This window comes from Odontesthes bonariensis, chromosome 8 (assembly GCF_027942865.1).
Source record: "Odontesthes bonariensis isolate fOdoBon6 chromosome 8, fOdoBon6.hap1, whole genome shotgun sequence".
Taxonomy (NCBI): domain Eukaryota; kingdom Metazoa; phylum Chordata; class Actinopteri; order Atheriniformes; family Atherinopsidae; genus Odontesthes; species Odontesthes bonariensis.
The window spans coordinates 23,620,452-23,647,202 of record NC_134513.1 but is presented as its reverse complement, the minus strand read 5'-3'; the positions used below and the strand labels follow the sequence as shown (position 1 = coordinate 23,647,202).

Here is a 26,751-nt window from a genome sequence, read left to right as displayed (position 1 = left end):
CAATCATAGAGACGATCCTGTTTGTGTACACACTAGCCTCCTGGGGTGTGCAAGGTGCCTGGTTCTTTTTATGAAAAAAGTCCGCCACACTGCTTGGTTACTCCTGTAAAGGCAAAAAACATAAAGTACATGAATATTCACAGCAGCAAATCAAAAATATAGCATCGTCCACATCATTGCTGTTATTATGATACATTTAGCTAACAGTAGGCTATACTACAGCCATCTCAGAGGCTCAACTTAAAAAAATATTTATGTAATTTAAATTGTCAACTTGTAATGCGTGTTTACTACTTGGATCTGGTTGCTACTAGATCATGGAATTTCGACAGTCAACAGGTAGACTAGAACTACATAATGGCAGAGTATAAAATCCACCGTCCGGTGTTAGCAAATAGATAACACAGAAGAAACATGTCGGGACTGGTAGCGCTAACAGCTTTAAACTAGGCAAACATGGGACCTGTTCTAGTCGTAATTAAAAGACGTAAATTTTACGCCGGGAATATAACTGGACAACAACTCAACAGTCTAACGTAGCGTTTATTCAGAGAGGATCTTGAAATTAACAGGACTTACGGTGTTTTGCTGCCATCCTGACGAGCTCCAGGGTGCTTTCGTTTTAAGTGTTCGTGCATCGCTGATGTACTGCTGTGGTACGCCAAATTAAATTTGCATAGTCTGCAAACAACCACATTTTTAGCAGCATTAAGGGTGAAAAATTCCCGGACTTTGGAAGACTGTGTGCGTGATTTTTTTAGCTATATGCTCTTCAGTGCTCCAACTACTACTTGCCGCCGCCATCGTTATGAATTCTTCTTCTTCCGTTTTAAACTAAGGCGTCTACACCGATTGGCGACTCTGGTGCATATTTACTGCCACCGCTGGACTGGAGTGAGAGTTCATCTAGTAGGTCGTTTGGAACGGGGACTTCAACCAAATAAAAATAAAAATTAGCGACGCATAAAACGCAAATTATTCCTGTCGACGAATTTATGACGTCGAATAAGTCGAATACGTCGAGTATATGACCCAGCTCCAGTGCCAAAGCATGCTGAGCTGTTTGATGAGAGATATTACAATTGTATTGTAACTGGTAATCTTGCTGTATAGCACCTCCTACTTTTCGGTTCAAGTTTGACATAGATTTAGTCAGCAGTCAAATGTTCACTCAAGTCTCATCACGCAAAAATACAGAACTCTTGCATCTACCGCCATGAGGGGGCAGCTCGAAGCCACGCTCACTGCCAACAAAAGACAGGCAGAGTGTCTGTGGCGCAATCATTTAGCGTATTTGGCTGTTAACCGAAAGGTTGGTGGTTCAAGCCCACCCAGCGACGATGGTTTATACCAAAAAATCCACTGGTCAGCAACCAGTTGTATGTTTGGTAGCAAATCAAAAGATGTACGGGGTAACTCTTCCCACTGAACCCACAAGTTATCCTTTAAGTCATTTGGTTGACCTTTTTGTCATTTGGTTGACATGCTTGCAAAATTCAAAAAGGCTGAGAGACCAAATGAGGGCAGTTGGGAAAAAATTTGACATTAAATCTCTTTCTTTAAAGCTGCAGTCGGCAGGTTTTCAATATTACGAGTCTAAAGTCGGAAAATTCGAACTGATACAACTGTCAGGTCCCTCCCCCGACATCTAACAAGCTCCGAATCGCCCCCCAAACCCCTCCCCCTCCCCCTCTGTGGACGAGGTTGTGCACGTAAGTCCACACCAGTGTGAGCGCACACAAGCTGTGTGATGACTCACGCTCAGCAGCGTGTGCACAAGCTGTGATTGACAGGTAGGATTCCTCCACCCTAACTTGATTGGTTAAAAACAGTCGGGAGCGCTCGGTTTTTTTAAGCATGATTACAGGCTTCAGAGGGAGCTACAGATTTCGTTTTTTTTCCTAAACAGACTATTTAATATTCTACTTCCAGAATCCCATGACAGTTCAAGCTAATATGACTAAAAAAAAGTTGCAGACCGCAGCTTTAACAAGTCAGAGCAGGAAGTTATTGACTACTTGTTGTGTGCTACTTTACTTGTTACCTACACAGCAGATATCAACCTTATGACAAACATAAATAAATCGAACACATACTCTAATGAAGGGATGAGAGGTGGTAATGATCGAGGCCACGCCCACAGACAGCTACAGCAAGTCTCTGTGGCGCAATCGGCCAGCACGTTCGGCAGTTAAAGGGATAGTTCGCCTCTTTTGACATGAAGCTGTATGACATCCCATATTAGCAATATCATTTATGAACATTGACTTACCCCCGCTGCGTCCTGTGAGCCGAATTCCAGCTGAGTTTTGCGTTCCACGAAGGTAGTCCGGCTAGTTGGCTGGGGTCAAAAAAATAAAGCGTTTTGCTTCTCAAAAAAATATCCGTTCAAAAGAGTAATACATTTGCATCACAAAATGTTGTCCAGGAAAAAGTCAGACCTCACTTCGCTTGGCGCTATTTTTGCCTCCCTTGATATCAATGCGTCCAATGTAAAACTGTGCAGACCGAGCAGTCCCCTGCTTCCGAGCAGTAAACACCGTAACAGGTGCAGCTATCGCTAGGTGGCTAGGGAGTGCTCGGTCTGCTCTAAGGTCTGCACAGTTTTACATTGGACGAATTGATATCAAGGGAGGCAAAAATAGCGCCAAGCGAAGTGAGGTCTGACTTTTTCCTGGACAACATTTTGTGATGCAAATGTGTTACTCTTTTGAACGGATATTTTTTTGAGAAGTAAAATGCTTTATTTTTTTGACCCCAGCCAACTAGCCGGACTACTTTCGTGGAACGCAAAACTCAGCTGGAATTCGGCTCACAGGACGCAGCGGGGGGTAAGTCAATGTTCAAAAATGATATTGCTATATGGGGTGTCATAAAACTTTATGTCAAAAGAGGTGAACTATCCCTTTAACCGAAAGGTTGGTGGTTCGAGCCCACCCAGGGACGAGTGTGTGTACCAACAAATCTACCGGTCAGCAACCAGTTGTAGGTTTGGTAGCAAATCGATAGCTGTAATGGGTGACTTGTCCCACTGAACCCACAAGTTATCCTTTAAGTCATTTGGTTGACAAGAGTTAAGGTGCCAAAGCATGCTGAGCTGTTTGATAAGAGATATTACAATTGTATTGTAACTGGTAATCTTGCTTTATAGCACCTCCTACTTTTCGGTTCAAGTTTGACATAGATCAGCAGCAGTTCACTCAAGTCTCATCACGCAAAAATACAGAAAGCTTGCATCTACTGCCATGAGTGGGCAGTCAAGCTCGAAGCCACGCTCACTGCCAACAAAAGGCAGGCAGAGTCTCTGTGGCGCAATCGGTTAGCGCGTTCGGCTGTTAACCGAAAGGTTGGTGGTTCAAGCCCACCCAGGGAAGTTCTAAATTATGCGTATTACGAGAATTAGAGCAAACATTCTGCTGCCAAAACGCTCTCCTTACGTATTATACACGCTCCTTGGCAAAATATTTCTCCAAGGGTGACCTGATAAGTGCAGTGTAATGAATGACTCAACCTTGAGGCTCCTCTGTCTTTTGTCAAAATTGCACAAGCAAAGTGAAAAAACAACCTTTTTGTCATATTGCTATGAAAGTCACACACAAACAAGAAAAAATTCAAAAAGGCTGAGAGACCAAATGAGGGCACTTGGGAAAAAAATTTGACACTAAATCTCTTTCTTTAACAAGTCAGAGCAGGAAGTTATTGACTACTTGTTTTGTGCTACTTTACTTGTTACCTACACAGCAGATATCAACCTTATGAAAAACATAAAGAAATCGAACACATACTCTAATGAAGGGATGAGAGGTGGTAATGATCGAGGCCACGCCCACAGACAACTACAGCAAGTCTCTGTGGCGCAATCGGCCAGCGCGTTCGGCTGTTAACCGAAAGGTTGGTGGTTCGAGCCCACCCAGGGACGAGTGTGTGTACCAACAAATCTACCGGTCAGCAACCAGTTGTAGGTTTGGTAGCAAATCGATAGCTGTAATGGGTGACTTGTCCCACTGAACCCACAAGTTGTCATTTGGTTGACAAGAGTTAAGGTGCCAAAGCATTCTGAGCTGTTTGATGAGAGATATTACAATTGTATTGTAACTGGTAATCTTGCTGTATAGCACCTCCTACTTTTCGGTTCAAGTTTGACATAGATCAGCAGCAGTTCACTCGAGTGTCATCACGCAAAAATACAGAAAGCTTGCATCTACCGCCATGAGGGGGCAGTCAAGCTTGAAGCCACGCTCACTGCCAACAAAAGCCAGGAGAGTCTCTGTGGCGCTACCTCGCTCACGTTAGTCTGCATCTCCCCTCCAATAGGCTTCGCCCTTCTCCATTCTCACATTGAACGGTTTAGCCAATGTCTCACCGACTCACAATGGACCGAGCCTATCAACGCCCGAGCTCACAATGGAGCTCGGCCAATCACCGTGACGATATACGAGCCTAGCAACGCCGGAGCTCACAATGGAAATTGGCCAATCAAGGTGAAGCCCTAACTTTGAGTTGACCTCCGCTCCCCCTCCTCCAACAAAACCAACAAAAAAAACAAATTAAAGATTTTGTCTTCGTTAGGTTGGAGCAGAGGTCTTCAACAGGGGGTCCGCGACCCCCAGGGGGTCCGTGGACATACTGCAGGGGGGTCGCGAAATCTTTGGTTGATTAGACGATTTAAAAAAAAAATAATTTTTTTTTTTTTTTTTCAAACAGTTTTTTCTCACAAATTGTGTGCAAACATGTGCCATCCACAGATGGTTTGAGGATTCATTGTCCCATCTACATGCATGTTTAAAGTTAAAATCTGTGGATTATTTGAATAGCTCAGTATTGTATGCAAGATGTTTGTTTATAAATGTCAGTGGCACGGCCACCTTGTACCTTGCACATGTTTAAAATAAAAACATGAATATATTAACCTGTGTATTATTTGAATAGCTTAGTACTGAATGTACAATAACAGAGTAGCTATGTTTATACACGGCACTAGGCCCCGTTAAATATAAAATACAATTGTATGCCATATAAATAGTAGGGGGGTCCCTGCTCCAACTCTCCATAAGTTTGGGGGTCCCTGGCCTGAAAAACGTTGAAGACCCCTGGGTTAGAGGATTATAAAAGTTAGCCGTTACAGAAAAGGGATTTTTCATCGAGCCGTTGTCTCTGCCGACTTAAAAAAACAGTCTTACAGTAAGTATCAAGTTATATTGTTTCTTATACATCCTTCCATTCAAACAAACGTCGTATTAAAGGTAGGGTAGGAGATCCTGGATTTTGAGTCCAGCGAAGCTGCATTTTGAAAAAACACCGGTAAAAAGTCCCAACCCTTTTCTTCACTTTCCCCCCGAAGGCACGCCTCTAGAGTACATGAACGCGCACGAGCACGAAGGTACACGAGCGCTGTTCTGACAGCAAGCATCGATCGTTGCCGTATTTAGTATTTAGTACTTAGTTTATGCTAAATATACGTTTAATAATGCTAGGTGCTAGCCAAGCTGGCTCTAGTTTAGCTTCCTGCCAAGCTTCGTTCACGGAGCAGGGTACGCGCACAGGGGGAAGGAGGGGGAGGGGGAGGGAGGAGCAGATTGCAGTTTGATAGACGGCATCAGAATCCAATCATTGTGAACGGTCCGTTCACAATGATTGGATACTGTTTTGTCTAGATTGTACGTTCTAGAGGCCACTAAAACTTTTCATATTTGTGTCAAAACTTTTAATTAATTGGTTGCAATGAGGGTGTGAAGAGTATTTCAAGCAATACGTAAAAAAAGTTCCAGAAAAAGATCCCCTACCCCGCCTTTAATATAGCTAAACAGCTAAAAATAATATACCATAGATTAAATAAAATAGTGTTACTATGATGTCGCGTTCTGTGAGCAAAGTATAAAGACACATTTAACTTTATAGCATAGTAGTAACCTTAAAATGTCAATAGATAGATGGATGGATGGATGGATGGATGGATGGATGGATGGATGGATGGATAGATAGATAGATAGATAGATAGATAGATAGATAGATAGATAGATAGATAGATAGATAGATAAGTAATTGACTAATTATTGTTGTTATAGAAATATTATTGATATTAATTTTTTTTTATGCTTTCATGTCATACCAATTGTTAACTGTATAAAGTGCATAAATACTTTGTTATGTTTGATTCTCCTCATTTCTAATGTTTTCTTCAGATGAGCTCCAAGCCAAAGAGCCATAAAGGTATGGGAGATGAGGAGTGGATGGCAAGGCTTAGGGCATTTGCCAGCAATGGGGTTTGGCCTTCAAACGCCGGAAATAGACCAGCCCCGAGGCAGAAGAAATGGCATGATCTCTATCAGAAGGTAAAGTAAAGCCACTACAAAAAAAGAGACATGAGTAATTGCCATTAATGAGATGATGCTGTAATGTTTCAGATAGAAAAATGCCCCATGCAAACACGAGGTCAGACCACCCTTTTTGGAGGGTCTATGACCTGTGACTGTGGCTTTCACTCTGCTAAGGTAAACTGGTTTAAAATGAAATCTGATTACAATAAGTCATTTTTACAGCTATGTCTTGTCTTTTACAATTCTGGTGAATGATGGCTTTTATACTTAGAATATATATGTGTTTGTAGCCTGCACTACAGCCTCCTCCTCCTCCACCTCCACCCCCTCCTCCTCCTCCACCTCCTCCTCCTGTGACCCAACACTCTATGGCTTCACCATCTTCTTCTGCTGAAACAGCTCCAGCCCCACGGTCCTTTTTGAGGTCCCCTCCATCTTTGTCAATGGTAAATGTTTTTGTTTCCCCGCTAAATACTTTGTATGATTAATTTAGCCTTGTGCAACAAACTGTAAGAACAGTTTTCGAAGAACACATTTTTATGCTTATTTTGAAGCTGGGATTCATATTGGATTTACTTTACATGAGTGTACATTTGTCATTTCAGTTCACTAAATCCCATTTTGGTGGGTCTTTTTCGGATCTCCATCCTCTGTGAGGACCTCCAGCCCATCTCCGTCCTCTGTGAGGACCTCCAGCTCATCTCCGTCCTCTGTGAGGACCTCTAGCCCATCTCCATCCTCTGTGAGGACCTCTAGCCCATCTCCATCCTCTGTGAGGACCTCCAGCCCATCTCCGTCCTCTGTGAGGACCCCTATCCCATCTCCATCCTATGTGAGGACCTCCAGCCCTTCTCCGTCCTCTGTGAGGAGCCCTATCATTGCTCCATCTTCCCCGGCACACACCTGCGAGACTGTTTCATCTGTGAGTACAGTAGTATGTCTTCATTAAAGTAATGGAGTTCTAGGTCTTCTTTAATGAGACATATTTATGTACATTTCCAAATCTCTTGTGTTGTTTTCAGGGGGAGCCTGGAACGTTACTGTTACAGTCAGCAGCAGCCGGGGATGCAGCTTCTTTCTGGTTGCCGAGTGAAATGAGGAAAACCATCCCTGTGCAGGACCAAAGATGGATTTCAAATCCCTCTTTCGCTCTGGCAAACTGCACCCAGATTGGAAGCTTTGGTATGAGCCTCCTGTGCCAGCCCTGATCTACCACCAGGTACCAACACCCGACCGTTTTTTTCCCCATCGGCTTCTGGTGTGGATGCCCTATCATCAGTGGAAGGTCAGGGTGTTCTGCCAAGCCTGTGGGAAGCATCTTACAGGTGCTGGTATCCACAAAAGGGCTCGGAAGGTCCTGGATATTGATAGGTTTTACCTGCTGGTGACGGAGACACTCAAGTGCAGTGGGTGCAATCTCACATACCTATCAACGTCCCAGACCATCCGGGATCAGCTGGACTTGCCGCACCAAAAGCTGTTCCGGCTTATCCTGACCCAGAAGTGAGTAAAACATTTTGTAAAATGGTAACTTGAGGCATAGAAAATAAATTGATCTGTAAATGTAACTGTAAACTAAATACTTTATGAATCTGAATTCCAGGTATGCCTGTGACATACCTGTCATCCGCCTGATGCGGGATCGGACTCAGGGCAACAGCTCTGCACCGCTGTTAAAACAGCTGAAAGAAAACCACGGGGAGGAATGGCTGGATAGGTTGGGGCACTATTTTGAAGAGTGCTCTAACTTTGTTAATGGGCCCAGCCTGTTCCCAGTTGTGTGCCAGGAGCCCCCAGAGCCCGCTGACGTCCCCACTGATCGCTGGTTGCTGTCTGTGTATGGCAGAGACATCCTGTCACGCATAGACCACATCAAGGCCAGCCTCACATCCACCTTGGGCACCATCTTAAAGTTGGACTCCACCAAAAAGGTGAGTAATAATGTAATGATAATAACAATTATTATTATCATATGCTCCTAGAAAAACTACTTTGTAATGTGAGAGTATTAAGTACACTAATTTAAAAAGGTTTGGTAGATCACACTCATTTTTTTCTAATTTCACAAACAACTAAACTTGTTTAATTCTAATTATTTGTGAAATGTTTATTTGTCACACCCAGAGAATCAGCAGGACACAGGAGCAGGTGATGTAATTCCAAGGTTTTATTTCAGGAGGAACACGGTTGTCCAAAACTCTCCAAGAGAGAACAAAAAAGGACTATATATAAGTTATCGATACTATCATATACTTCTCCCAAAATGAGGGAAGTATATCTATGAAACTTTATAGAAATTATAATCACTCCACTGAGGAGGAAAAACAAAGGCTTCGAAACTTTATATTTTAAACGAATAATCACTCCAACTACGGAGGAAAACAAAAAACCCTCTCCTGTAAAAATAGGAGGCACTAAGATATGAAACTTTACTAGGAACAAAAATTCACTCCACTAGGAGGAAAACGCAAAAATGCTATTAAACTTAAACTATTTCTTAACAAGGCTATAAATACAAAAGTTATCAGAAACAAAAACTCTCTTAGCGAGATTCGAAACTTGGCATAGGACATGAACTTGGTTTGGAACGCAAGAGTGAGGTATGTTGACAACAACGATAACGACACACTGGCACAAGACAAGGGGAGACGTCAACTCTTATACACACAGGGTTAACGGGGAACAGGTGGAATCACTCATGCGACAATCAGACGGGAACACAAGAGGAAGGGCAAGTGACCTGAAACGAGAAGGGAGTTACTCTTTCAAAATAAAACAGGAAATGACGAGACATGACATGGAGACGAGACAAAAAAAACCCACTTGACCTCACCGCGGTGTGACATTATTGTATAAAGTGCATAAAAATGCAATGAAATCTATGGCATACAGTGGTTTCTAATGACAAGACAAACTGTGAGATTTAACATCACTTTTTTAATTGTAGATCACAAAGAAGCTGGCAGGACACAGCAAAGGAACGGCCCTGTGGGTGTCTTCTGTGGGCAACGAGCTGGGCCAAATCTTAAATAGTGTCCTGACTGTGCAGGAGGGTCCAGGACTGGACAGGATGGCTGCTGGCCTGATGGAGCAGTACCGCCAGGCTGGGGTTGCACCTCCCAAGGTGCTTTATGTGGACTGTGGCTGCTGTATAACTGAGGGGCTGAGCAAGCTGCAGGCCAGGTTTGGGGAGTGGCCAGATCTCCACATACGACTTGACATTTGGCATTTCATGCGGCGGCTGGCTGTGGGATGTACGACAGATGCTCATCCCCTGTGTCCTGCTTTCATGAGGGCCCTGTCCTCGTGCATCTTTGAGTGGGATGCAGGGGACCTCGACCTCCTCCAGAGATCAAAAACAAACCAGCTCCAGCAAGAACAGAGACCTGGTATAACCAGATCCATGGTGGACAGCCAAATATCTAAAAAAGAGTTGAGTACTTTCTGCCGTAGGAGGACTCGGGGAGAGGAAGCAACTCTTGTACAAATAGAACGGCTGCTGGAGGAGCTAAGGGGTCCAAAAGGGAGAGACCTGATGGGTGTTCCTCTGCTGGATGAAGTGAGGATGGATCACATCTGGCGTGTGCAAAAACGGCACATAAAATGCATCCAGGATGTTCCAGGGATTCCGTTGTACACTGAAGTAGGCAGCAGGAACAAGAGTGGCATCAAGCTCACCAGCTGCCGCTGTGCCCGAGGATCAACATCTCTCGAGTCATTTCACTGCCATTTGAACAGCTTTATTCCTGGTAAGTCCCTCTCTACATGATTACACCTCTGAGCTGTATTTAATATCAAAACTGGATGAACAAGCAATTTTTCTAAGACATAAATATGTTGTTTTGTTTTTTCGCTTTTTTTTTCAGGAACCAGTGCAAATCTGCTGAATTTCCAGCTCTATCTCCTGGAAGGCCTTAACAGGTGGAATCAGGATCGGGGCGCTGCAGCAGTGAGCGGCAAGCCGTCGTGTCTTCTCACATATGCTGGAGACACGACACGATGCATTAACAACAACAGCCTGAAGGTGCTCGGCCGAGAATACGTCCCCAACTTCACACCTCCAGCAAAATACACAGGTATTTCAAAATGATATCTGTGATTTACATTCGACAGTTAGATTTCCGAACCAACTGGTGATACCGTACCGTAAGATGGACTCTATTGCTGCCCTGTAGAAAATTAACATTATGTTTTTGCTGACACCAAACAACCGCAGTCTGCGTAAGAAGTGGAGGCGCTGATGAATTCTAGAGCATACAGTGGCTACCTGTGTCTGCCAGCTCAGGTCGCTGTCAATGTGAATGCCTAGGTACTTACATGAGGTTAGCTGATTAATGTTATTACCGTGTATGGTCAAAGGGCTACGGTCACCAGTTGACCTGGGATCAAAGAGCATTTCTACAGTCTTACAGGTGTTAATGTGTAGTTTATGGTTGTCGCACCAGTTCACAAACCTGTCTACAGCCTCTTTGTGGATGGATGAATCGGAGTTCACCCAGCCTGCTTTCTCCACTCAGCCTGCTCCCTCAACCCAGCCTGCTCCCTCCACCCAGCCTGCTGCCTCCACCCAGCCTGCTGCCTCCACCCTGCCTGCTGCCTCCACCCAGCCTGCTGCCTCCACCCAGCCTGCTCCCTCCACCCTGCCTGCTGCCTCCACCCAGCCTGCTGCCTCCACCCAGCCTGCTCCCTCCACCCTGCCTGCTGCCTCCACTCAGCTTGCTCCCTCAACCCAGCCTGCTCCCTCCACCCAGCCTGCTTTCTCCACCCAGCCTGCTGCCTCCACCCAGCCTGCTCCCTCTACCCAGCCTGCTGCCTCCACCCAGCCTGCTCCCTCCACCCAGCCTGCTGCCTCCACCCAGCCTGCTTCCTCTACCCAGCCTGCTGCCTCCACCCAGCCTGCTCCCTCCACCCAACCTGCTTTCTCCACCCAGCCTGCTTTCTCCACCCAGCCTGCTTCCTCTACCCACCCAGCTCCCTCCACCCAGCCTGCTGCCTCCACCCAGCCTGCTTCCTCTACCCACCCTGCTGCCTCCACCCAGCCTGCTCCCTCCACCCAGCCTGCCATAGCTGGCCGTATGTCTGAGGTGTGAAATATATAGTAAACTGTAGAATAGTAGATAGATGAAAGAAAACTTGAACAAAATGTCCTTTAACTAATATCTGTTCTGTTGGTTGTGTTGTCTTAGGGTTTAGATGAGGCAGGCGTACCAGGCCTGGACAAAGTGGACAGCTTGGCTGAGTATCTGGTGGAGCTGAGGAACAAAACCTCTCTGACGCTGAGCAACCAGGAGGTCAGTAACGTGTTGTTGCTTGCTGCATACATGCACTATGCACACTCCTCAGCTCACTTGAACATTGCTGTGTCCTCATGTACAGTTGTGTTATTTCCCTGTGTAGGTGAGCAGCATTGTTGCTCTGTGGCAGAGCCTGCTGGACTTTGACAAGCAGAGGGTGGTATTTGCTGCAAGGCACCAAGACAAACTGAACACTGGGAGGTTTAGGTCCCCCAAAAAGAGACAGGAATTTACCCCTGGGGTGGAAAGTGTGAAGCGTCATGCCTTAACAACCACAGCCCCATCTGCCCAATGGCCAGACTGCTGCCGCCTAGTGGAGCCCATCTTTGTTCGCCTCTGCAGGATCCATCGTAGTCCAAAAAAAAGAGGGACAGGCACATTCTCAAGATGGGATCTGATCCTTCAGGACTACAGAAAGATCAGGCAGCTCATTTTAGCAAACGGAGCTATCATGCAGCAGACTACCTTGCAGCTGGTGGATGTGAGCTACACCACCCTGGTTCAGTGGCATAATCAAAGGGTGAAAAGGCAGGAAACGGCTGTGGTGCAACAAGGGCTAAAACTTCCTAGCCGGTTTTCTGTAGCTGCTGACCCATTTCTCCCCGCCAATATACGTCCCCATTATGCCATACCACATTCAGAACCAATACATATTTACAGTTTACCCCCTAACACTGTGGGACAGGCTAAATTAAAAAGAAAGCTAAAATTTACCGATGATACAAATCCACCAGGACAGCGGCAGCTTCTCCCTGCTCCACCCAAAAGGCCTCAGGTAATGACAATTGCTCCAGTGGCCTCACAGGTTCGTGTTATCCCCACTACTCTACAGACACAGAGTTTTTGGACGTTCTCTGCCACTCCTCCACATGCTCCTGCTCTGGCTCCTGCTCTGGCTCCTGCTCTGGCTCCTGCTCTGGCTCCTGCTCTGGCTCCTGCTCTGGCTCCTGCTCTGGCTCCTGCTCTGGCTCCTGCTCTGGCTCCTGTTTTGGTCCCTCCTCTGGCCCCTGCTCTGGCTCCTGCTCTGGCTCCTGCTCTGGCTCCTGCTCTGGCTCCTGCTCTGGCTCCTGCTCTGGCTCCTGCTCTGGCTCCTGCTCTGGCTCCTCCTCTGGCTCCTGCTCTGGCTCCTGCTCTGGCTCCTCCTCTGGCTCCTGCTCTGGCTCCTGCTCTGGCTCCTGCTCTGGCTCCTGCTCTGGCTCCTGCTCTGGCTCCTCCTCTGGCTCCTGCTCTGGCTCCTGCTCTGGCTCCTGTTTTGGTCCCTCCTCTGGCCCCTGCTCCGGCTCCCATAGCAGGCTCCACTCACCCTAATAGAGCACCCCGAAAACTGACCTGCAAAGTTTTGCACAACACGTGCTAAAAATGCGGGCAGTTCAGAATTGCTGAAACAGGACACAACCAATATAGAGGGCAAATTTACTGTCCCTCTGGTGGAACTCTAACTAAAGAGCAGTGGCTGGAAGAAATTAAAAAGAAGACATAAGTGTGTACTCATTTATACTTTTTTAGCATTTACAAACTTTTTTTATTGTATATAGTTCCTGCTGTTTCAGACCTCTCAATCTTTTAATTTATTTCACAGAGGGTTATTTATTTTATTTAGTGATGATACTACATGTTTTTTGTTATTGTGATTGTGTACAAAGTCCAACTGTTTCAAATTTGTAAATTTGTAAAGTAAATGCTAAGATTGTTCAGTTTTTAGTTTTTTTAGGTTAAAAAATGGTTTAATTCACTCTTTTTGTTGTTGAAAAATAAATATTTGGTTCTTTAAAAACAGATAAGGTCTATGATCTTTTACTGTGAATAAATATGAGCTGCTATTGATTCTGAAATATTAGTAATAATTTTATGCATAAACTAGGAACAATTTATCATTCACTTCACTCCTCACTCACATATACATACTTTATATACTTTATACATACTTTAAAACAATACTATAGTTTGAGCCGTTTCATTAAAACATAATATGCGACTGGTGGGATCGAACTCGCGACTCTAGGATCAGCCGCTTTCTTCTTCCTCTTTCTGTCCCCCTCCCTTCTTCCCCCTTCTTCCCCCTTCTCTCCTCCCCCCTTAACAGACTATTGTTCCCCAGCTTTGGTGCAATAGGTTAGCGCATTCGGCTGTTAACCGAAAGGTTGGTGGTTCAAGCCCACCCAGGGACTTTCTGACCTATGCGTATTACGTGAGTTAAAGCAAACATTCTGCAGCCAAAACGCTCTCCTTTCGCATTATACACGCTCCTTGTTCAAATATTTGTCCAAGGGTGACCTGTTAAGTGCAGTGTAATGCATGACTCAACCTGGAGGCTCCTCTGTCTTTTGTCAAAATTGCACATGCAAAGTGAAAAAACAACCTTTTTGTCATATTGCTATGAAAGTCACACACAAACAAAAAAACCTCATGAAGGCTGAGAGACCGAATGAGGGCACTTGGGAAACAATTTGACATTAAATCTCTTTCTTTAACAAGTCAGAGCAGGAAGTTGATGAGAGATATTACAATTGTATTGTAACTGGTAATCTTGCTGTATAGCACCTCCTACTTTTCGGTTCAAGTTTGACATAGATCAGCAGCAGTTCACTCGAGTCTCATCACGCAAAAATTCAGAAAGCTTGCATCTACCGCCATGAGGGGGCAGTCAAGCTCGAAGCCACGCCCACTGCCAACAAAAGCCAGGCAGAGTCTCTGTGGCGCAATTGGTTAGCGCGTTCGGCTGTTAACCGAAAGGTTGGTGGTTCAAGCCCACCCAGGGACGTTCTGACTTATGTGTATTACGGGAGTTAAAGTAAACATTCTGCTGCCAAAACGCTCTCCTTATGCCTTTAATGGATAGGAAAGTTCAGACAGACAGGAAGCAGGGGCCGAGAGAAGGGGGAACACACATGACACTGACGTGATGAAGGAAGGTGAAATGCTGTTTCAAAAAGCCTTTCCTTTCAAGATACTTTTAATAATTTGAGGAACTAATGTTAGCTAAACCTTGATCCAGCGCAGTGTTGGCCAGGGCTAGCGAGCTAAGCTAACGTTAGCTAGCTAGACAACTTCGCTAGGTAGCTAGAGGCCAAAGTCAACCACATAAAACAAACAAAAAAAATCGCTAAAATCATTAAAAAAGAGAAGGTATTATCGACCGAAACTTAACTTACCGTAGAAAGAAGAGACTTGGAAGACAAGTGTGACTGCAGTCTGAGTGCTGACTCTGAGTGTAAATCCAGAGTGATTCTCAGAACGACGGAGTTCTTTCACTATCAGGAAAGAACTGCAGGGGAAGTTCATTTTGATCAATTCTGAGTAAAATGAATAGTAACCCCTGTTAATTTACACCAACACTAAAAAAAATAACACTGACACATTTGCTGCGCAGTGGAGCACTCGGGATGGGTGTCACTGTGGGCCCCTCCTCTCTCACTTGGGAGTGTGAAGGGTGTGACAGAGATTTGGTCTGAAGGTCTCCATGGTAACCTCGGTTCTAATACGTCACAAAGAGCTCACAACGTATGTGATGATAATGCCTCAACGACACACGTCAATGCACCTCAATGTAAAACACGTGCATGACACGTGATTTATACGTCATAACACATCATTAAACGTCAGAGGCGAAAGTTTACAAATATGACCCAGAGATATCAACAGCTTTGTGTTGGGAGGTTGTGGCTCCCCTCCCTCAGGGACCAGGTTGAGAGGCTGATGGCAGATGGGTGTTGAGTCTCGGCTGCCGGGACAGCAGTCAGGCTCTTTCCATGCGTACAGTATGAGGCTGTGGCTGGAAGCGTCTGCTCCGCACTCGCAAGTCAGGCTTGTGTTGTGGACGGGAGCCCCCGGAATTGGTTGCGTCTTGGTCTCGGTCCTCTCATGTCCTTCTGGTCCCTGAGTACGTCTTTTGTGTTAATTCCAAACACAGTCATCTGAGGCTACAGCAGTGCCCGCTGTCACTGCCGTGCATTATTAGCCTCCATCACAACAGCTGGTCTCACTTTTCCATGGCAAGGAAACGAAACCAAATCATCACGGGTCCAACACATCACTTGTCCACTTCACTAGTGGGACCTGCTAGTAGGTTTTAAAGGGGGAAAAACTGAGATCGGGTTTAAGTATTAAGTTAACCTGCTGAGTCTTGGAAATAACTCTAAAATAATTTTACTCCTCGGCAGGAATATCTCTGCAGCTCTCTCATCCAGAGGATCTACAATCATGCATGTGTTTGTAACATAGCAGAGGGTGTATTCTTACTAAAGTCAAGCATATTGCCTTTTGTGCACTCTGAGATGTTTAAAGCTCAGATTAATATCAGAGCTGAGATTTAGAAACACGTGGAACATTCTGTATTTCCTCTTTTGTCTGTTGAGGAGCTGCTAAATATCAATGGTTCAGTATTTGTAGCACATGCGCGTGCACGTAAACACATTCACTTATAATATCGTGCGCTCATAAATTCACAAACATTTACACACGCGTGCACAGACACACACAAACACACTCACAACGGCCTACAACCACCACACGCGGGCAAACTCGTGTGTTGGTGTGTGTTCCTGCAGATCATTCAGTCAAACCTGCAGCTGATTGGTAAGATAAGAAAGCTGGGAAAGCCTTGGCAAAATAAAAGAACGTTCATTTCTAAATTTTATAAAGTGTACTCAGGAAAAAAGTTTTAGTGTATTTCTAAAATATACCCTGTATGTCACAGCCTGTGGGTTTTTGCTTCCATTTGTCATACTTGGTCATTTTGATTTCAGGAATCTGGGTTAGTTCCGTTTGGCTCATGCTGGATCTCTGTTTCGTGTCCTTTTGTCTTCTTCCATTTACTCAGTTATACTCTTGTTTTCTGCTCAGCCTGTAAAACTGGCTTAAGTTAGCCAAAGACCACCACCTGTCCTGTGTTAATCATCAGCCTCCTCAATATGAATGCTCTCAGTTTCCTTTTTTCATAGCCAGAGCCTCATTGTTGTTGTTCCCTTCTTGTGAGTTTGTTGTCAGTTTTGTGTTCCAGCTCTGCTCGATGTCTAGTTTTGTCTGAAGTTTTCATTTTTGGTGATTTCCTGTTTTGCATTAAAAGTACGCATTTGTCATACTGTCCCGTGATTTAGTACAACAAATAGATCTTTCGAGAGTATAAATCATGTTATCATGTACTGTAAGAGTACCTCTGGTGTGAGAGCAGTAAACTTTAAGGTAACTACTAGTTATGTTTAGGTTTTATTTTGTACTGTAGCTATACATACTGTGAGCTACACCACAGCTGACTGCTTATACCTCATTATATAGTCATATACTGTATACATAGACAGCTTTGGTATTGCCCTTGAGTATAATCCAGGGTTTTATACCTGAAGCTGTGCCATAAATCCACTATCAGTGGACTACACATACGAATTCACAGACCGACTTGGAATTATTAGGAAGTTTATTTCTAAGAGTTCTGTGTTGAAGCAGTGCTGCACACTTAGAAGACGGTACATTGGGTTTAATTCATTTTCATTTTCAATTCATTTTTATTTATATCGCGCCAAATACAACAAATGTCATCTCAAGGCACTTAGATAATAAAGTCCAATTCAAGCCAATTGGAATTCAATTAATTGTAATCATAATTATTCATAAAATAATCCAATTCGTTCATATAGAGCCAATTCAAAAACAATTTCCTAGCTAAGGAAACCAACAGATTGCACTGAAAACTTTTTGTTTTTCGGTCCAATCTCCCGTCCTGAGCGTGCCTGAGGCGACTGTGGAGAGAAACGACTCCCTTTTAACAGGAAGAAACCTCTGGCAGAACCAGACTCAGGAAGGGTGGCCATCCGCCTCGACCAGCTGGGCTTTGAGAAGACAGAAGGGGGCGGGGGGGGCACTGTAACACCATTCAAAGGATATCTGTTGGAACAGGGAAACATGAGTTAATGACCACAATAATGTCACATATACATAAAGAGAGTAAAGTGAGGAAAGGTGTGACAGATGAGGCCCCCCAGCAGTCTGGGCCTATAGCAGCTTAACTATGGGATGTTTCAGGATGACCTGAGCCATCCCTAACTATAAGCTTTATAAAAAAGGAAAGTTTTAAGCCTGGTCTTAAAAGGGGAAAGGGTGTCTGCTTCCCGGACATTTACTGGCAGCTTATTCCACAAGAGAGGGGCCTGATAACTGAAGGCTCTGCCTCCCATTCTACTTTTAGAAACTCTGGGAACCTCAAGTAAACCTGCAGTTTGGGAACGAAGTGCTCTGTTAGGAAAATATCTTACAATGAGATCTTTAAGATATGATGGAGCTCGGTCATTAAGAGCTTTATATGTAAGGAGAAGAATCTTAAATTCTATTCTGAATTTAACAGGGAGCCAATGAAGAGAAGCTAAAACTGGAGAAATATGATCTCTCCTGTTAGTTCTCATCAGAACTCTGGCTGCAGCATTTTGGATCAGCTGAAGGCTTTTCAGAGAATATGTGGGACAGCCCAATAATAAAGAATTACAGTAGTCCAATCTTGAAGTAACAAATGCATGGACTAGTTTTTCTGCATCACTCTGAGACAAGATGTTCCTGATTTTAACAATATTACGAAGATGAAAGAAGGCAGTCCTAGAAACCTGTTTTATATGCGAGTCAAATGATAAGTTCTGGTCAAAAATAACTCCAAGGTTCCTCACTGTAGAACTAGAAGCCAAGGAAATACCATCTAGAGTAACTATATAGCTAGACAATTTCTCCCTGAAGCGCTCAGGTCCAAAGATAACGACTTCAGTTTTGTCTGAATTTAGAAGCAGACAGTTCTGAGTCATCCAGGTCTTTATGTCTTTAAGACATGCTTGTAGTCTGACCAACCTATTGGGTTCATCTGGTTTTATAGATATCTCCTTGAACAGTCTGGTTGGGATTGGGTCTAAAACACAAGTTGATGGTTTAGAAGAGACTATTGCTGTTGTTAGTTCAGAGAGATCAACTGGGCAGAAGCCGTCTAAATACAAATCAGGTTCTAAAGATACTTCTAAAGCTGCTGTACTTGATGATACATCACTGATAATAGTGGGAAGGACTCCATCAATCTTCTCTCTGATAGAAACAATTTTATTGATAAAGAAGCTCATGAAATCATCACTGCTGAGAGTTAAAGGAATAACTGGCTCAGCAGAGCTCGGACTCTTAGTCAGACTGGCTACAGCGCTGAAAAGAAACCTGGGATTATTCTTATTCTCTTCTATCAATGATGAATAATAAGCAGTTCTAGCTTTACGAAGGGCTTTCTTATACGTTATTAAACTATCTTTCCAGACTAACTGAGACTCTTCTAAATTAGAGGAACGCCACTGTCTCTCCAGCTTTCTTGCAGTCTGCTTTAAAGCACGCAGCTGTGAATTATACCAAGGAGCCAACCTCTTCTGACTGATTACCTTCCTTTTCAGAGGGGCAACATTGCCCAGTGCTGTAACCATTGAAACTATAGTGCTGTCAACAAGAGAGTCAAGTGCTGCTGGAGTAAAGTTTAGGTAGTCGTCCTCTGTCATATCTGCACATGGCAGTGAAGAAAAGGATGATGGAATTAACTCTTTAAATCTGGTTACAACATCCTCTGATAGACACCTTCTATATGTAAATTTCTTCTCAGAAACTGTATAGTCAAGTAATGTAAACTCAAAGGTTATCAGAAAATGGTCAGATAAGACAGGGTTATGAGGGAACACTGTTAACTGTTCACTCTCAATGCCATAAGTCAGCACAAGATCAAGGGTGTGATTAAGGCAGTGAGTCGCTCTGTGAACACTCTGAGAAAATCCAATAGAGTCTAATATAGAATTAAAGTTCATATTTAGGCTGTCATTTTCAACATCTACATGATTATTAAAGTCACCCACTACAATGACTTTATCTGTACTCAGCACTGACTGGGATAAAAACTCTGAGAATTCAGACAGAAACTCAGAATAAGGGCCAGGTGGACGATACACAACAACAAACACAAGAGGTTTCTGGGATTTCCACTTTGCGTGGGAAAAACTGAGAATCAGAGATTCAAAAGAGCTCAAACTAATCTTGGGTCTGGGACTGATTAGTAAGGCCTATTTCAGACCAGGGCGGCAAAGCGTGGCGGAACGGAAGCGATTTTCACCGGCGGAGGTGAAAATACATGGAAACAGATCTGTCCTTGCACACCGACGCGGCGGTAGTCGGGCGGTAGCGGCGCGGAGACGCCTCCGTCCCGCGCTGCTTTTGGAAAATAGAACTCGAGCGGACTTTGGACGGCAGCGGCCGGCGGTGGCCGGCGGTGTCCCGTTGAAATGAATGGGGAATGCAGACAGGGCTGGAGCAGAACTACCGCGGCCGCGGACTGTCCGGTGTGAAAAGCCAAGTTGAACACACCGCCTGATAACCGGCGTAAGACTGCCGTCGTTTCGCTGCCGCCACGCCACGCTCTGGTCTGAAATCGGCCTAACCCTGATCTGAAGATAGCTGCCACTCCTCCTCCTCTGCCTGTGGTTCCAGGAACGTGAACATTTAAACAGTCAGAGGGAGTTGCTTCATTAATGCTAACATGATCCTCCTGCTGCAGCCAGGTTTCTGTAAGACAAAATATATCAATATGATGATCACAAATCAACTCATTCACTAACAGAGACTTGGAAAGGACAGATCTGATATTCAGCAAACCACATTTAATAGTTTGATGTTTTTGTTCAGTTAAAGTTTTTGTTTTAATAATTTCTTTTTGCACAAGAGGATTTGCTCCTTTTGTGTTAATTGATTGGGTGGGTAGCAGCAGGTGGGAAGCTGCAGAGAAGTGTGTAAGACTACAACTCTGCATCCTGCTCTGAGCCCTGGGTTGTCATGTTTTAGGGTGGCAAATAAATTTGTCCATATTTCTAGAAATGAGAGCCGCTCCTTCCAAAGTAGGATGGATGCCGTCTCTCCTCATCAGACCAGGTTTTCTCCAGAAAGATTGCCAATTATCTATGTAGCCCACGTTGTTTGCTGGACACCATCTAGACAACCAGTGATTGTAGGACGACATGCGGCTAAACATGTCATCACTGGTCAGATTTTTTACTCTGAGCTGGATTTTATCCAACATATTAGAAATGTAACAAATAGAATGAAATAGAAATGTAAGACAGGATTTTATCATCTTAAAAATATTGCCAGAGTTCACCCATTTCTCTCTCTTGCCAGCACGGAGGTGCTGATGCATGCTTTTATTTCTAGTAGAATAGATTATTGCAATGCCCTGCTCTCTGGTCTTCCCAAAAAAAGTATTTCTTACCGACAATTACTACAGAATCAGCTACACCTGCTGATGAAGACCAGAGGGCGGGAACACACGACACCAGGTTTATATAAAAAAAAAAAAAAAAAAAAAAGAAAGCTGCATTGGCTCCCCGTCCGTTTGACGATTGATTTTAAGGTTCTTTCAGTAGTTTATAAATGTCTTAATGGTCTTGTTTTTCTGATCTGCTTTTAAATTATTGGCCCTCGCGGACCCTGACGTCCTCTGGTACCGGCCTTTTAGTTGTTCCTAAAGTTGGAACAAAAACTTATGGTGAGACGTCGTTCCATTATTATGGACCTGCCAGAGAACCTCAGGGCTGCAGAGGCTGTCGTTTTTAAAAAGAGGCTCAATACCTACCTTTTTAGTTTAGCTTTCAGCTGTATTTTATTTCATTTATTAATTTGGGTTTAGTTTACTTTCATCCATTATTTTAAACAGGGCTGGGCGAGTCAACTTGTTATTATCGCATTAACTCATTCATTAGACACCGAGAGGTGGAGGTGTCGATCACATTGTACCTCAAATAAAATTATATCCAAGACTTGCGGAAAGAAGTAGAATGATTTAAAAGTGAATAAAGCTGTAAGCAGCAGGAGGAAGCAGAGACGTCTGCACTCTTCAGGAGGAAGTAAAAACCATTGTAGGCGCCTACATCTTCATCACCATTTAAAAGGACTTCTGGCATAATATTTTACTTTCAGATGACTCCACGAGCCAAACTAGAAACAGAGACAGCTGTACACAGTTTTAGCTTCAACAGTCACTGCTCCTCCCTATGTGGAGAAAAGGCATTGCAGCTCACTTCCTTGATTAAGGACATTACTTTGTTATGGCTGGGGGTGGTGTTACTTGGCTGAAAACTGGATAGGACCCTGCTGGCAACTGGCTGTACAGAGCCATTATTTTGAGGTGCTGCATCTCTAAGAATATGCAGCTCCAAATAGTTCCCTCCAAATTAAATCCATTTCCAAACATGAAGATATTTCTCCCTGGTTCCCTTCCTTAGGCCTTCGACAGCCACCCTTCCATCGAGACGAATAAATAAATTATTTGGAGCCAAAGAATTGGTTTCAGCAGCACACATTGTACAATACCACCGTTTTATTTAAAAAGAGGTTCAGGCTGGCAAGTTAGACAGCTTCATGACAGCCGCCTCAGACGACAGCTTCTGTCGGATTGGCGACCGCCACTGCTGCGGCAGCTTCTTCTGTCGGATTGGCGGCCGCAACCGCTGCGGCAGGTTCTGTCGGATTGGCGGCCGCAACCGCTGCGGCAGGTTCTGTCGGATTGGCGGCCGCAACCGCTGCGGCAGGTTCTGTCGGATTGGCGGCCGCAACCGCTGCGGCAGGTTCTGTCGGATTGGCGGCCGCAACCGCTGCGGCAGGTTCTGTCGGATTGGCGGCCGCAACCGCTGCGGCAGGTTCTGTCGGATTGGCGGCCGCAACCGCTGCGGCAGGTTCTGTCGGATTGGCGGCCGCAACCGCTGCGGCAGGTTCTGTCGGATTGGCGGCCGCCACTGCTGCGGCAGCTTCCTCCGTCGGATTGGCGGCGACAGCCAGAGAAACATTCACTTCTCTTTTAGCCTTCAGATTTACTTGTGAGATGTCAGCTTGCTTATATTTCATGTCGCCAATGGATGCAGCAGCTTTAACTTCTTTGCTTTCCATTAAGACTGCAAAGAAGTTCAAAAATGGATTAAGAAATATAGACAAGTTAGCCATAAACAGAAAATGCAAATACTTCAGACCTGCCCCAATAGATGGCCCTAAACTCAGTTTAGTTACTTTTCTTGCAGTGTGACAAAGCTTTAAAGGGCTTTACCATATCCTGACACGTACTATACAACTATGCAGAAGTCAAGTAAACAGCTGCAGATTGAAACGGGTCACTGTTCAAACAGAAGTCTTCTGAAAACCATTTTCCAGTCGATGCTCAAACGCAGTTTATAAAGTTTCACCACCCAAGGAAGACTCAAACTCATTTTGCATACCTTCTTTTGAGTTCTTCCCCAACATGGAATCCATTGGCTGGACAAGTTCAAGGGGTTTCCTTGAAGACAAGTCTATGACACAAAAGGCATTGAGTTACTATGAAAACCTACAGCTTTAAAACATTTCTTACAGCTGTCCTTACCGCTTTGCTTTTTCTGAACCTCATTGGCAGCTCCATGATTCATCCCAACTATTGGCCAACATGATCCTATGGAGAGAGCATATTTTGCACAAATGCTGATCGTGAGAAAGAACAACAGACACAATCCAGTTTTAGGACTTAACACCAAAAAGAGCAGACAAAATGCAAAACCTTTGGCCAGCCAAGCCGTCAGCACAGAAATCAGCAGCACTCCAACAGCTCCCATTGTTCCAGTCAGCAAACAACATCCCAACCCACCTGTGAGGTTTAAATCAGCTCCTCGTGGAGGTGACACAGCTGTTGCTCATCAGGTATAATTAGATTTAGAAGATTCAGGGCTCATTCAGATAATAGTGAATTAAAAATACCAAAAGTGGATTTAAATAGTAGTATTGAGGATTTTAATCTTTATATATGTAATGCTATTGTAGAAGTGGCTAGTCAAACTATAAGGATAAAAGGTGGGAAAAAGGAAAGGAAGTTGGTACCATGGTGGACATTAGAATGTACTGCAGCTATGGAAGAAACAAAATAAAGCCTTTAAAGTATTAAAAAGAAATCATAGCCCTCAGAATTTGAATGAATACAAAAAATTGCAAGTGAAGGTAAGAAGAACTGTTAAAAGTGATTAAAAGAATGAAAGGAATTAAAAGAGTGAATGGATATCCAATATTAAATAATGGAGAAACAACAGCAGTGAAAAATAAAGATAAGGCAGAGATGTTGAGAAAAGTGTTTGTTAGAATTCATAGTTCTGAAAATATCAGCGTAGTAGGGCGAGAAAAGACAATTCTGGAAAATAAGGAGTTATTGGAGAAAATGGTCGAATCGAATGATTTATTGAATATGTCATTTACAATAATGGAATTGAATAGGGCAGTTTAAAAATATAAATTATCAGCTCCAGGAAAGATCAGATTTGTTATGGAATGATAAGTAATTTAAGTGAATTTTCTAAAAATATTTGATTGGAATTGTATAATAGAATTTGGGAGGAGCGAGAATTACCAAAAAGTTGGAAAGAAGCTGTGGTTATACCAATTAGAAAGCCAGGAAAAGATGAATCAAAACCAAAAATCTAAAATTATAGACCAAGAGCTTTAACATCCAAATAATGTAAAATAATGGAGAGAATGATAAATGAAAGATTGTTATATTATATAGAAAGTAAAGGACTTATATCAAAGTATCAAAGTGGATTTAGGAGAGGGAGGAGTACAATGGATCCAGTAATATGTCTAGAGAATGAAATAAGAAAGGCTCAAGTAAATAAAGAGAGTGTTGTAGCAGTATTTTTTTATATTGAAAGAGCGTATGATATGATGTGGAGAGAAGGGTTATTAGTTCAAATTAGAAGAATGGGTATAAATGGTTGTATGTTTAAATGGATTAAAAAAAATTTAGAAGGAAGAAAAATACAAGTGAGAATAGGGAAGGAATATTCTGAGAATTTTAACATAGAAAGCACAGTTAGTCCATTATTATTTTCTGTGATGTTTAAGGCCTCTCACCAGAAGAGCACCTAAAAGATTTCTGAGGAGTGTGGACATAAATCCCGCCACATTTTACCTGGAAAGCAAGCCCTTTATAATTTGACCTAATTTGCCTTCCACATTTGGGTATATACTGAAGAGATTGTAATAACCCCAGCCCTAAATTTGACTTGTCCTAAGTGCAATTGCTTTTGTTTCGCCTAATTTTAAATCAAACAACCTCAAACATCCCTACATGAAACCACATTTAGATAATAATGATTCTATTTTTGTGAAAGGGGGATGAATTCATACCCTCTGTACACATAGCCTAGCTTTACATTAACCTGTTTTATTAATGTTTGCAGATGACTAAGACAGGGAAACCTGATGCTTACTGGAGGGACATCTGTGTAAAATATGCCCAGGGCCAATACCACTTCTCTACTGGCAAACGTCCAGGGGCCAAGAAGTGGAAAAGGGCCCTGGAGAAAATTGATGCTTGTCCCCTGCAGAACCACACAAAGGATCTGTTCGGGGGAAGCCTTCTGTGCTCCTGTGGGTTCCACAAGGTAGGTGAAATGATTTACTAAGTCCTGGTAAGCCACTGCAGCATGTGGATTTATTTATTGAACAATATATATCTGCACAATTCTGGAGAAAACTGTGAGTGTAGGATTCTGAGTTGCATGTAGTACAGCCTAGTCAGCCAAGGAGGAGGAAATAGTCCACCGCTACACAGCTCTCCATGCCATGGACAAGAAGCCTTCAAGGTACAAAATAGTAATTATTTTGTGCACCAGAATTAAACATACATTCCATGGGCTGAATGAAGAATATGGATGTCTCTTTCACCATTTAGCTACACCCAGAAGGCTAGGAAGAAAGCGCGGGCATCAGGAGGACCGTGGAGAGCACCGAGGAAGCCGAGTGGCTCTGCTCCTGGACAGCAGGCGGCAGAGAGGTGCTTTCTATCATTTTGGTTCAATGCAAATCATTGATTAAGAGACAGCACATGTAATTAAGTGTAAATTACTTTATTGCAATCCCTACTGACATTGTCACTTGGTTCTTCGTGGCTTTACAACCTTGTTCACGGTCCAGATCATATCACACTTCTCTCCCACAGACTGTACATGACTCACGGCCAAGCAGCCCGGGACCCCGAAGTCCACAGGGTCAGTGAGTGTGTCTGCCTCAGACTAGTGATGTGTCGGTCGCGAACGATCCGGCTCTAAGAGCCGGCTCTTTGAAGTGAACGACAGGAACTGGCTCCACAATGGGAGCCGTTTTGGGATCCTATTTGGGAGCCGTTTTTTTTTTTCTTTCAGTATCTCGCTGTCTTGCTTGTGCTCTGCAAGTGCCACAGAGCCGACAGTTTTGTCCCCACGTCGGTTTTTTTGTCCTTGATACCTCGCTGTCTCCCCCCCCCCCCCCCCCTCACTCTGCTCAGCTTCTGCCAGTGCTAGACGGAGAGTTTTTTTTCCTCGGTCTCCACTGCCCTCATGGAAGCGTGTGCTCCACACATCTGACTAATCACACGCAGCTTTCAATTAATAAGGTGACGGGGCTGCTTTTATACTTTTTCGTACTGTGGTGGGTATTTGTATTTAACACAGTGAGTTCTTCATCTCTAGTGGTTCAAAACTTGTGTTGTTCACATGTTTTTTATCCTTCATAGTTTTATACTTTAATTTAATAGCACTGAAAGTGATACTTGTATTATGGTACCTTTTTGTTATGAAGCTGCTTTAATACTTTTTCGTACTGTGGTGAGTATTTGTAATACAGTGAGTTCTCCATCTCTAGGCCTAGTAGTTCAAAACTGGTGTTGTTCACATGGTCTCTTTTATCCTTCATAGTTTTATACTTTAATTGAATAGAACTGTATTTGATATTTGTATTGTGGCACCTTTTTTGTTATGAAGCTGCTTTGATACTTTTTCGTATTGTGGTGAGTGTTTGTATTTTATCTGTTTAATTTATTTTAAGTTATTTTTGTGGAAGTGGTGCTATTTTGTGATAATTTAATTGGTTATAATAAAACTTTTATTTATAAAGCACTGTTATGCAGCATTTTTACTCATCATAAGTGCTTAACAATGTCAATAATGAAACAAAATGTTATAAAATTAGGTTTAAGCTATTAATAATTAATAATGTAAAAATATATATGGGGAGCCGTTTGGGAGCCGAAAGAGCCGGCTCTCCACAGTAAGAAGAGCCATTGGAGCCGCATCTCGAAAAAGAGCCGAAAATCCCATCAGAGGTGT

At 43.6% G+C, this 26,751-nt stretch overlaps 1 long non-coding RNA gene and 3 other non-coding genes across 4 annotated transcripts; all 4 read left to right on the top strand.

Moving 5' to 3' along the window:
* The first annotated feature begins 3,300 nt into the window (after window positions 1-3,300).
* Window positions 3,301-3,374, top strand: trnan-guu (transfer RNA asparagine (anticodon GUU)). Its single transcript has one exon. It is a non-coding gene; the product is annotated as a tRNA-Asn (tRNA).
* A 471-nt stretch (window positions 3,375-3,845) lies between these two features.
* On the top strand, window positions 3,846-3,919 carry trnan-guu (transfer RNA asparagine (anticodon GUU)). Its single transcript has one exon. It is a non-coding gene; the product is annotated as a tRNA-Asn (tRNA).
* Window positions 3,920-9,749: 5,830 nt separating this feature from the next.
* On the top strand, window positions 9,750-11,602 carry LOC142385845 (uncharacterized). Its single transcript, XR_012770242.1, has 3 exons — window positions 9,750-10,066; window positions 10,184-10,393; window positions 11,504-11,602. It is a non-coding gene; the product is annotated as an uncharacterized LOC142385845 (long non-coding RNA).
* A 2,696-nt stretch (window positions 11,603-14,298) lies between these two features.
* trnan-guu (transfer RNA asparagine (anticodon GUU)) lies at window positions 14,299-14,372 on the top strand. Its single transcript has one exon. It is a non-coding gene; the product is annotated as a tRNA-Asn (tRNA).
* The last annotated feature ends 12,379 nt before the right edge of the window (window positions 14,373-26,751 follow it).